This window comes from Macaca nemestrina, chromosome 20 (genome assembly GCF_043159975.1).
Source record: "Macaca nemestrina isolate mMacNem1 chromosome 20, mMacNem.hap1, whole genome shotgun sequence".
In the NCBI taxonomy this organism is placed as follows: Eukaryota; Metazoa; Chordata; class Mammalia; order Primates; family Cercopithecidae; genus Macaca; species Macaca nemestrina.
Window position 1 is genome coordinate 62,632,728 of NC_092144.1, and position 8,906 is coordinate 62,641,633.

General features: G+C 46.4%; 1 pseudogene; it reads left to right on the top strand.

Moving 5' to 3' along the window:
• Positions 1-784: 784 nt before the first annotated feature.
• Positions 785-1,396, top strand: LOC105497038 (CDKN2AIP N-terminal-like protein pseudogene; annotated as a pseudogene).
• The last annotated feature ends 7,510 nt before the right edge of the window (positions 1,397-8,906 follow it).

The following is an 8,906-nucleotide window of genomic DNA, read 5'->3' on the forward strand; positions in this document are numbered from 1 at the left end:
TCCTGCATCCAATTGCTCTTTTTCCAGCTGATGGAGTTGAGTCAGTTTCTCCTGTGATTGGGGCCATTGATCCACCTACACAGGTTTATCAGTTATCCACTTTAGCGGCAAAGCTGTGGATGGAGGAGAAGTATCAATGACCCCTTTTAGAAATCCTGATGTCCTAGTCCTTTTCTATCTGTTTGCCCGGTTATTGATATTGGATTAGGGTTTCCCTGCAGGAACTTTCCCAAGCCTTTCCCACTTTGATATCGCTTGTCCTTCAACATTTTATATCCTGGGTTATCAAGTTTATCATTTGTAAGTCTCAGATCCCATGCTGTAAGTAAATCTTGGCCCCATAAATTAACAGCTATATTTGCGACATAAGGTTGAAAAGTACACAGCTGTCCATCCAGACCAAGACAGGGTAAAATCTCAGGACTCTGTTGAACACTTTGAGCTGTTCCCACTCCCACTAGGGATGTATAGGTTCATTGCAGGGGCCAGGATGGGGGCCAATAGTTTGGATATTATTGACACATCAGCTCCTGTATCCATAAGCCCATAGAATTTCTTTCATTTAATTTGCACTGCACAAGTGAGTCAATTAGATGCTATGGGTTGTGATAAATACATTTCCTGTGTAGTTATACTCCCAAATCCTTGATTTCCTCATTTTTCCTTTCATGGAGAAGGGTGTAATTTGCAGGGAATAAACAATAGTTGAGCAATATGTTCCCCCAGTTCAAAAACCCAAAGATCTTGTGACATTGAAACTACTGCTCGGCTTGCGGCGGGTACCATGGTCGGTGGCGAAGCGGCAGCTGCAGTGGAGGAGCTGGTCTTGTGGGTGCAGCAGGCGGCCGACTTCACGGAGCAGTTCCGCTCCTACTCAGAGAGCGAGAAGAAATGGAAGGCCCGCATGGAATTCATCTTGTGCCACCTGTCTGACTCCTGCGACCAGCCCGACGGCAGTGGCCGCCTGGACCAGCTACTGTCCCTCTCCATGGTCTGGGTCAACCATCTCTTCCTAGGCTGCAGTTACAATAAAGACCTTTTAGACAAGATGATGGAAATGGCCAGTGGGATTGAAGTGGAAGACCTGCCACAATTTACTACCAGAAGTGAATTAATGAAAAAGCATCAAAGCTAAGCCAGAAGATTTATCACCTTTTCATCATCAGCTACAGGATTAGAAAGGAGGCTGGGATGAATGTGACGTCGACCACAGCAGCTCTCTTAAGACTCCTGGTATTACCAACATAAAGAGGCAGGTGGAATGAGAAGGACTCTGTCTAGATTGGCTTTTTTAACATTCTCATTTTTTCCAGTAGTTATCACTGTAAAAGTATGCATGGATATTTATGTATTTATAAATCATGTACTCTAAGATGAGTTCATCAACATTGTAAAAGCCCTCTTATATTTTCAGGTTTTTGGTTTTTTTTTTCTTACCAACAAGGTCTCACTCTGTCACACAGGTGGGAGAACAAGGGTGCAGTGTTGGCTCATTGCAGCCTTGAACTCCTGGGCTTATATTTTCAGGGTTTTTTGTTTTTCATTTTGTTTTTTTTGAGACAGAGTTTTGCTCTGTCACCTAGGGAGGAGTGCAGTGGCGTGATATATTTTCAGCTTTTAAATGTCAGAATTTTTGTTTAAAATGCCTTTTTGGGCTGGGCACAGTGGCTCACACCTGTAATAATCCCAGCACTTTGGGAGGCCGAGGTGACCGGATCACCTGAGGTTAGGAGTTTGAGACCAGCCTGGCCAACACGGTGAAACCCCATCTCTACTAAAAATACAAAAAAGATTAGCTGGCGTGGTGGTGGACATCTGTAATTCCAGCCACTCGGGAGGCTGAGGCAGAAGAATTGCTTGAACCTGGGAGGTAGAGGTTGCAGTGAGCCAAGATTGCACCATTGCACTCCATCCTTGGTGACAAAAGTGAAACACTCTCAAAAAAAAAAAAAAAAGATTAAAAAAAAAACAAAAAAACCTCAATTTCTCCCTCATAATCAGAGTCAACAAGCCCAGGGGCCACGATAATGCCCTGTAAGTTAAGATGGCTTTTGCCCAAAATTAATCCCATATATCCTGTTGGCAAAGTCCCCAAATGTCAGTGAGAACCTTGGTGGGTTTATCTCCTCCAACTAATGTAATGCATTCTCTGGCTGGGAGATCTAGTCCTGCACTCCCAGCTGTTCCTGGGGAGATGGAATCAATGTTCCTCTGGAAACCCACTCCTGAAGTGGGGTTATGGTTGGGACAGGGAATGCCCTCATTGTTTGAGGGGCCTGGGTCCAGGCCCCCTTCTCGTTTCCTGACAGGGGAGTGCCATTTTGATGAAATTTTGAGCGGCATTGATTAGCCCAGTGATTTCCTTTATTACAAAGAGAGCAGAGCCCTGGAGTTTTTTTCTGTTGGGGGGGCGTGGGTACTGCATTATAAAGTCCCTTCTGCCCTGAGGTCTGACAGCATTCTTTTTTGAAATGTCCAATGTTTCCACAATTATAACATTTTCCCACTTTATGGTTCAACCCTTGGCTCTTTCTAGATTTGTTCACTACTAAACTAGCCACTGCTTGAGCCAACATTGTAGAATGATGGAGTTAAGTTCCCACATCTTGACAGGCTTTAAGAAAATTTCCCAAGCTCTTTGTAGCTCTCACAGGAGCCAGTGCACATTTACAATCTGCATTCGCATTTTCAAAAGCTAGAGTCAAAGTAGGCATTTCTACAGCAGCGGCATGAGGGATCTGATGTTGCACTGCCTCTTGTAACTGTGCAATAAATTATGCATAGGGTTCTTGCAATCCTTGCATGACATGCCGAAAAGATTGCATCCCCTCAGGAATTGTGGCCCAGGCACACTTAGCAGCCAAGGACACTGCTGGTAAGCAATGTCTGTGAGTGCCAATTGCTGCACAAGGTTCAAATAAGGGCCACTACAAAATAGCATGTCCTCTGCAATGTTCCCATGTCCAACGGCATGATTATGCCTAGCCTGGTCTGCACGCATTTCTTGCCCATTTAAATTCCATGTCAAATATGCACTAGTCGACAAGCAAGTGTGAGCCATGTGCTTCATATCAAAGGGTGGGAGGTGCATAGCACTAAATACCAATTCTAGCAATCCTAAAGTAAATGGGCTCTGTATTCCATTGTTAACCACACTTGCTTTTAATTCTTTCACTAGCTTAAATTCTATTGGCATGTGTATATGAATAAGCCTCTGTGGATTATTTGGATCAGGCGTTACAGTAATAGAAAAACTGTAAGATCCTAAAGATTCCTCAGCTATGGCAGCAGCATTCAAAATGTTTTGTATTTGTACTGGGGTCTCTATTTCTGTTACTGTAGGAGGCAGTAAAGGCCAGTTATCCCCTCTCTCCTGTTTATCATTTTCAATAGTCACTCTTGGTGAGATAAAATATCCTTTCAATTATTGAGATTCAGAACATCACTCCTGCTGTCCAGCAGAAAAAGAAGAGGACAATGGCAGGAGGACAGTACAGACTAAACCCCAAGTAGAGAAAACAAAAGGGTCTACTGTAAGGCCTTTTTGAGGAGCCCATTTCAACTCTTCTCCTACCAGGTCCCAATTTTCCACATTGAGGGTGCCTGCCTATGGAAACCAAGGGTTTGCATAATAACCTCTTGCAGAGACTTAGTGTTTGAGAACTAACCTGAGCACCAGATTGTTTAAGTAAAACTGAGCAAACACACATAATGTTGCTCCTCAATAGACAAATTCTGTCCCATGTTACCCTGCTTCAGAAACTCCCCATTCCCAGTACTGTCTTAGGGCACTGACATTGTATCCTGCACTGGCAGACTTGTCCTGGGGTTCCCTGTTTGTCTGATCAGTTTCACTTCCTCTGCTCCCGCAGACCTTCTTTGTTCAAGTCCCTGTTTGGGCATCACTCATAGGTGTTACTTCGAGACTGAACCGAGAAGGACAAATGCGAGAATGAAGACAAAGACAAAAGGATCTCTTTCCAAGAAGGGGTCGAGGACTTCTCGCTTATAGAGAATAAGAGCCCTGAGCTTCTACAGCCCTTTGTATTTACTGGGTAGATGAAGCAGGAAGGATGGGGTAACTGTCGGTCAACTATTTGATTTAACACAGGCATACATAATTGCTTTCTTTGTTCAACAGACTCCAGATGTTCCTGTAGATAATTTCAAGGAACATGGTGCCTGGGACGTGACTGCCCTCAGCATTCCTTCTGGTGGCAGATACAGGTGTCAGCATGCCAACATCCTGCTTTCATAAGAACAGTTTGCAGTTTGCTCACATAGCCTCCAGTGGCATACTGAGTTGGTTATGACCCTTATTCCTCTGGCCTCCAACATCTTATTAATTAATTCATTCATTCATTCATTTATGTTGAGAAGCAGTCTCACTCTGTCACCAGGGGGGAGTGCAGTGGCACGATCTCAGCTCATTGCAACCTCTGCCTTCAGAGCTCAAACAATTTTCCTGCCTCAGCCTCTTGAACAGCTGGGCCTACAGGCACGTGCCACCCTGCCCAGCTAATTTTTGCATTTTTTCAATAGAGACAGGGTTTCACCATGTCAGCCAGGATGGTCTTGATCTCCTGACCTCACGATCCGCCCCACTCAGCCTACCAAAGTGCTGGAATCACAGGTGTGAGCCACCGTGCCCAGCCATCTTTTTTCATTTTTTATTTTTATTTTTATTTTTTTGAAATGGAGTCCTGCACTGTCACCCAGGCTGGAGTGTAATGGTGCCATCTCTGCTCACTGAAACCTCCTCCTTCTGGCTGCATGCAATTCTCCTGCCTCAGCCTTCCAAGTAGCTGAGATTACAGGTGGACACTGCTTGGCTTATTTATTTCATTTATTTATTTATTTATTTATTTATTTATGTATTTTTAGTAGAAACTATGTTTCCCTATATTGACCAGGCTGGTCTCAAACTTCTGACTTCATGATCCATCCATCTTGACCCTGACCAAAGTGCTAGGATTACAGGCATGGGCTACCACACCAAGCCACACATTTACATTATAACATCCTGACTCTTGGCTCCCCAGCAGCCTTGTGACTGTGTGTGTGTGTGTGTGTGTGTGTGTGTGTGTGTGTGTGTATGCTCACATGCTTTGACAGGCAAGGAAAAGACAGTACAGAGTCATTGTCACTGGCCTGGAGGAGGAGGTGGCCCTTGGGCTGCAGTTCACTGTGCTGTTTGCACTCTGATTGTTGGAAAAATATTTCCTGAATCATAGTGTCTTCTACCTTCTCCCAAACAGAACTAGTTTTGTAGGGGTGTGTCATTCATCCCCCCGCATCTCCCCACCCTTCCTGAAGGGAATCCAGGACACCTGACTCTGAGCACATCACCTGCTGGTGGCAAAGTCCCTGCCCATAGTTGCCAAACTGGGCCCTGGTGATGTGCAGAGTGTGGGAAGCCCCAGGAGCTGGAGTGAGGCAGTGGAACAGATGGCAGAAATGGGAATGCCTTGGCAGTGCCTGAGGACACAAGGTCTCGTCTGTAAGGCTTTTCTGACCTTTGTGAGCCCTTCTCTTCTTATTTTGACTGAAACAAATAGTCACAGCAAGTTTAGATCAATTAGAGTTGAAATTTCCAGTAGAAACATGGGACCATCCTCACACTTCCCCAGCCCCTTGGTCTTCCCTGAGGATGCCTCTGCATCTAAACCACAACCCCAGAGTAGGTGCTGCAATCATCCTGTGGCCAAGATGGGAACTGTCCATCCTTCAACAAAGGGACACAAAACAATCAAAATAATCCATGCAGAAGGGCATTTCTGGCAGCGCACCGTGGCTCACGCCTGTAATCTCAGCACATTGGGAGGCCACAGCAGGCAGATCACCTGAGGTCATGAGTTTGAGACCAACCTAGCCAACATGGTGAAACCCCAACTTTACTAAAAATACAAAAAGTAGCTGGGCTTGGTAGGTATCTGTAATCCCAGCTACTCAGGAGGCTGAGGCAGGAGAATTGCTTGAACCTGAGAGGTAGAGGTTGCAGTGAACATGAGACAGGAAGGGCCACCTGTCCCATGATCATGTGACTTGCTTGATCTTATCAATCACTTGGACGACTCACCCTCCTTACCCTGCCCCCCTTGTCTTCTATGCAATAAGTATCAGCACACCCAACCATTCGAGGCCACTACTAGTCTCCGCATCTTGATAGTAGTGGTCTCCAGGGCCCAGCTGTTTTCTCTTTATCTCTTTGTCTTGTGTCTTCATTTCTTACGATCTCTCATCTCCGCACATGGGGAGAGCACCCGCTATGCCCCGTAGGGCTGGACCCTGCATTTGGCACTCCAACGTGGGTTTCTCCCTTGCTGTGTAAAGTTGCACTTTGAGCACGGGACTCAGCGGAGGACTGTGACAACAGATTCTTGAGGATTGCGGTCATTAAGCTTGGTGGTAAGTTTGGGTACTCAGAGCATCTCGGGGACACCATGGGACAGGCCAGTACTAAGGACTTGGCCTATTTAAACTTCATAAAAACCCTTCTTAAAGAAGGAGGAAATTCAGTTTCCTCTGACAAGCTAATTGAACTTTTTGAGGTTGTCGATCTCACTTGCCCTTGGTTTCCAACCTAGGGAACTCTAGAACTTAAAGATTGGGATGAGGTGGGCTGACAGCTTAAAATCTGTCACAGAGGGGGACATGTTATCCCGCTGGTCATTTGGAGGGTTTGGTCCTAGGTTCACTCCATCTTAGAATCCTTGCAGCCACAGGAGGAGGGAATGGAGGGTATGCTACCTTTCCTCTCCTCTGAAGAGGTTGAGGAGAACCTCACTACTCTCTATCCAGAGGATACCACACAACTTGAGGCCATCATTTCAGAAATGGACCTCCACTCTGACATTCTTTTGGCTCCACCAAATACACCACAGCCTACCGCGCCTACTGCACCCCCAGCATCGCTTTATGAGGACCTTATGAAGAATCTCCTTCCCCCTTTCAGATCCAAAAAATCCCTCTGAAATGTACTCTCAGCAGCCATCGTGGCTGGAACCTCCTGTACTCTCTCAGGCCTGCTGTAGGGCTCTCAACCATCCACCTGTTCAGCCCGGTCATGAGGCTCTCAACTCTATCCCTGTTCAGCCCAGTAAAGAGGCCCTCAATGCTCTCTCTTCACTCAATTCTGCCTTTCCTCCTATACATCAGGATCCACAGAAGCCTGACCTGCAGTCCATGCAGCAGCCTGGAGTTCAGGTCCTGCAGTCCATGCAGCAGCCTGGAGCTCAGGCCCCTGAAAGATCTGCAGAGCAGGTGACTGCGCTTCAGCCTGGCTTGAAGGCTCTCAACTTCTCCTCTATTCAAATCTCCAATTTCTTTTCTGCCTCTGGTCCGGTCACAAGTGCTGTTGCTACACATAAGCAACAGGTTGTGTACATTCCTGAGAATGACACATCTTTTATGAGGGCCATTTCTCAGGCAAGGGAATATGGGGATCCTGAGGCATGGCCATTTCCTGTTATTCTAGAATCTCCTATACCTGCCACTCCCGTTCCTGCTGCCCCTGCTCCGGCTGTGCCAGACCAGTCACAGCCCGCTGACCAAGCTCAGCGGGTGGCTGATCCCACTGCTTCTCCAGACCCGCAGCTCAATGATCAGGCTCCTCAGTTGGTGCAACAAGGGCCCGCTGCCGCAGCACAGCCAATTCCTGGCATACCTGCCATTCAGGCTGTGGTGCAACCTGATCCCTTACACCCTGGTTAGGCCCACTTACGACCAGCTACTTGGGAAAGTTTTTCTTTCAAATTCCTTAAAGATTTCAAAGAGTTGGTTAAACAATATGGTACCAATTTCCCTTTCATCCGTTCCACCTTAAAGTTCTTAGCAGAAGATAAACGCTTGGTGCCCTATGACTGGGAAATTCTAGCAAAATCTGTCTTATCTAAATCTCAATATTTACAATTTAGGACATGGTGGGTTGATTTGCTGTCCAGGATCGAGTCCGCCTTAATCAGGGCTCTAATCTTCCTGTCAATGTCACAGCTGACCAGTTACTGGGAATGGGGCAGTGAGCTGCAATTAGAAACCAAATTATATTGAATGATGAAGTCATTGAGCAAACTCTGAAAATGCTGCCTGGATGCTTGGGATAGGATTCAGGATGATGGCTCTAGATGTCCATCCTTTACAGCTGTTAGAGAAATGCAAAATGAACTATACCCTGACTTCATTGCCCATCTTCAGGACATGGCAGAAAAAGCTATTCCTGATCGAAATGGCCAGCATTTGGTTGTGGAACTTATGGCTTATGAACAAGTAAACCCAGACTGTCAGGCTGCTATTCACCCTGTAAAAGGTAAAATCCCACCAGGAGGTGATTTAGTCACATCCTATATTAAGGCATGTGAGGGTGTTGGTGGAACTTTGCATATTGCTATGGTCATGGCTCAGGCTATGGCTAGTTTTAGAATGCCTGGACAATTTCCTGGTAATAGTTTTCACTGCAGCCAAACTGGACTTACCAGGAAAAAATGTCCTCGGTGTTCAGACCACTGCCCTGTACAACACCAAACCTAAAAGGCCATACAACAGTGAGCCCCACCTTCCATACCATGCCCAAGATGCCGTAAGTGCAATCACTGGGCAGCTCACTGCCACTCGAAATTCGACATTGACGGCAATCCTTTACCACCACTTCAAAACCAGGGAAACTGGAAGAGGAGACAGCACCAGGCCCCTTCAAACAAGGGGGCATTCCCCAACTCCCAGCCTTGGCCTTCCAGCCAGATGGGTGCATTTCTGGCCCAACCAATTGACCAACCATCCAGTTTCCACTTCAGCCATTCTTGCCACAAGCACAGATATCACAGCCTCAACAAGGATCTCAGTTCAATGTTTGTCCCCCGCCACCACAGGATCTGCAGCAGTAGATCTCTGCTGTATTAGGGACAGTCCCC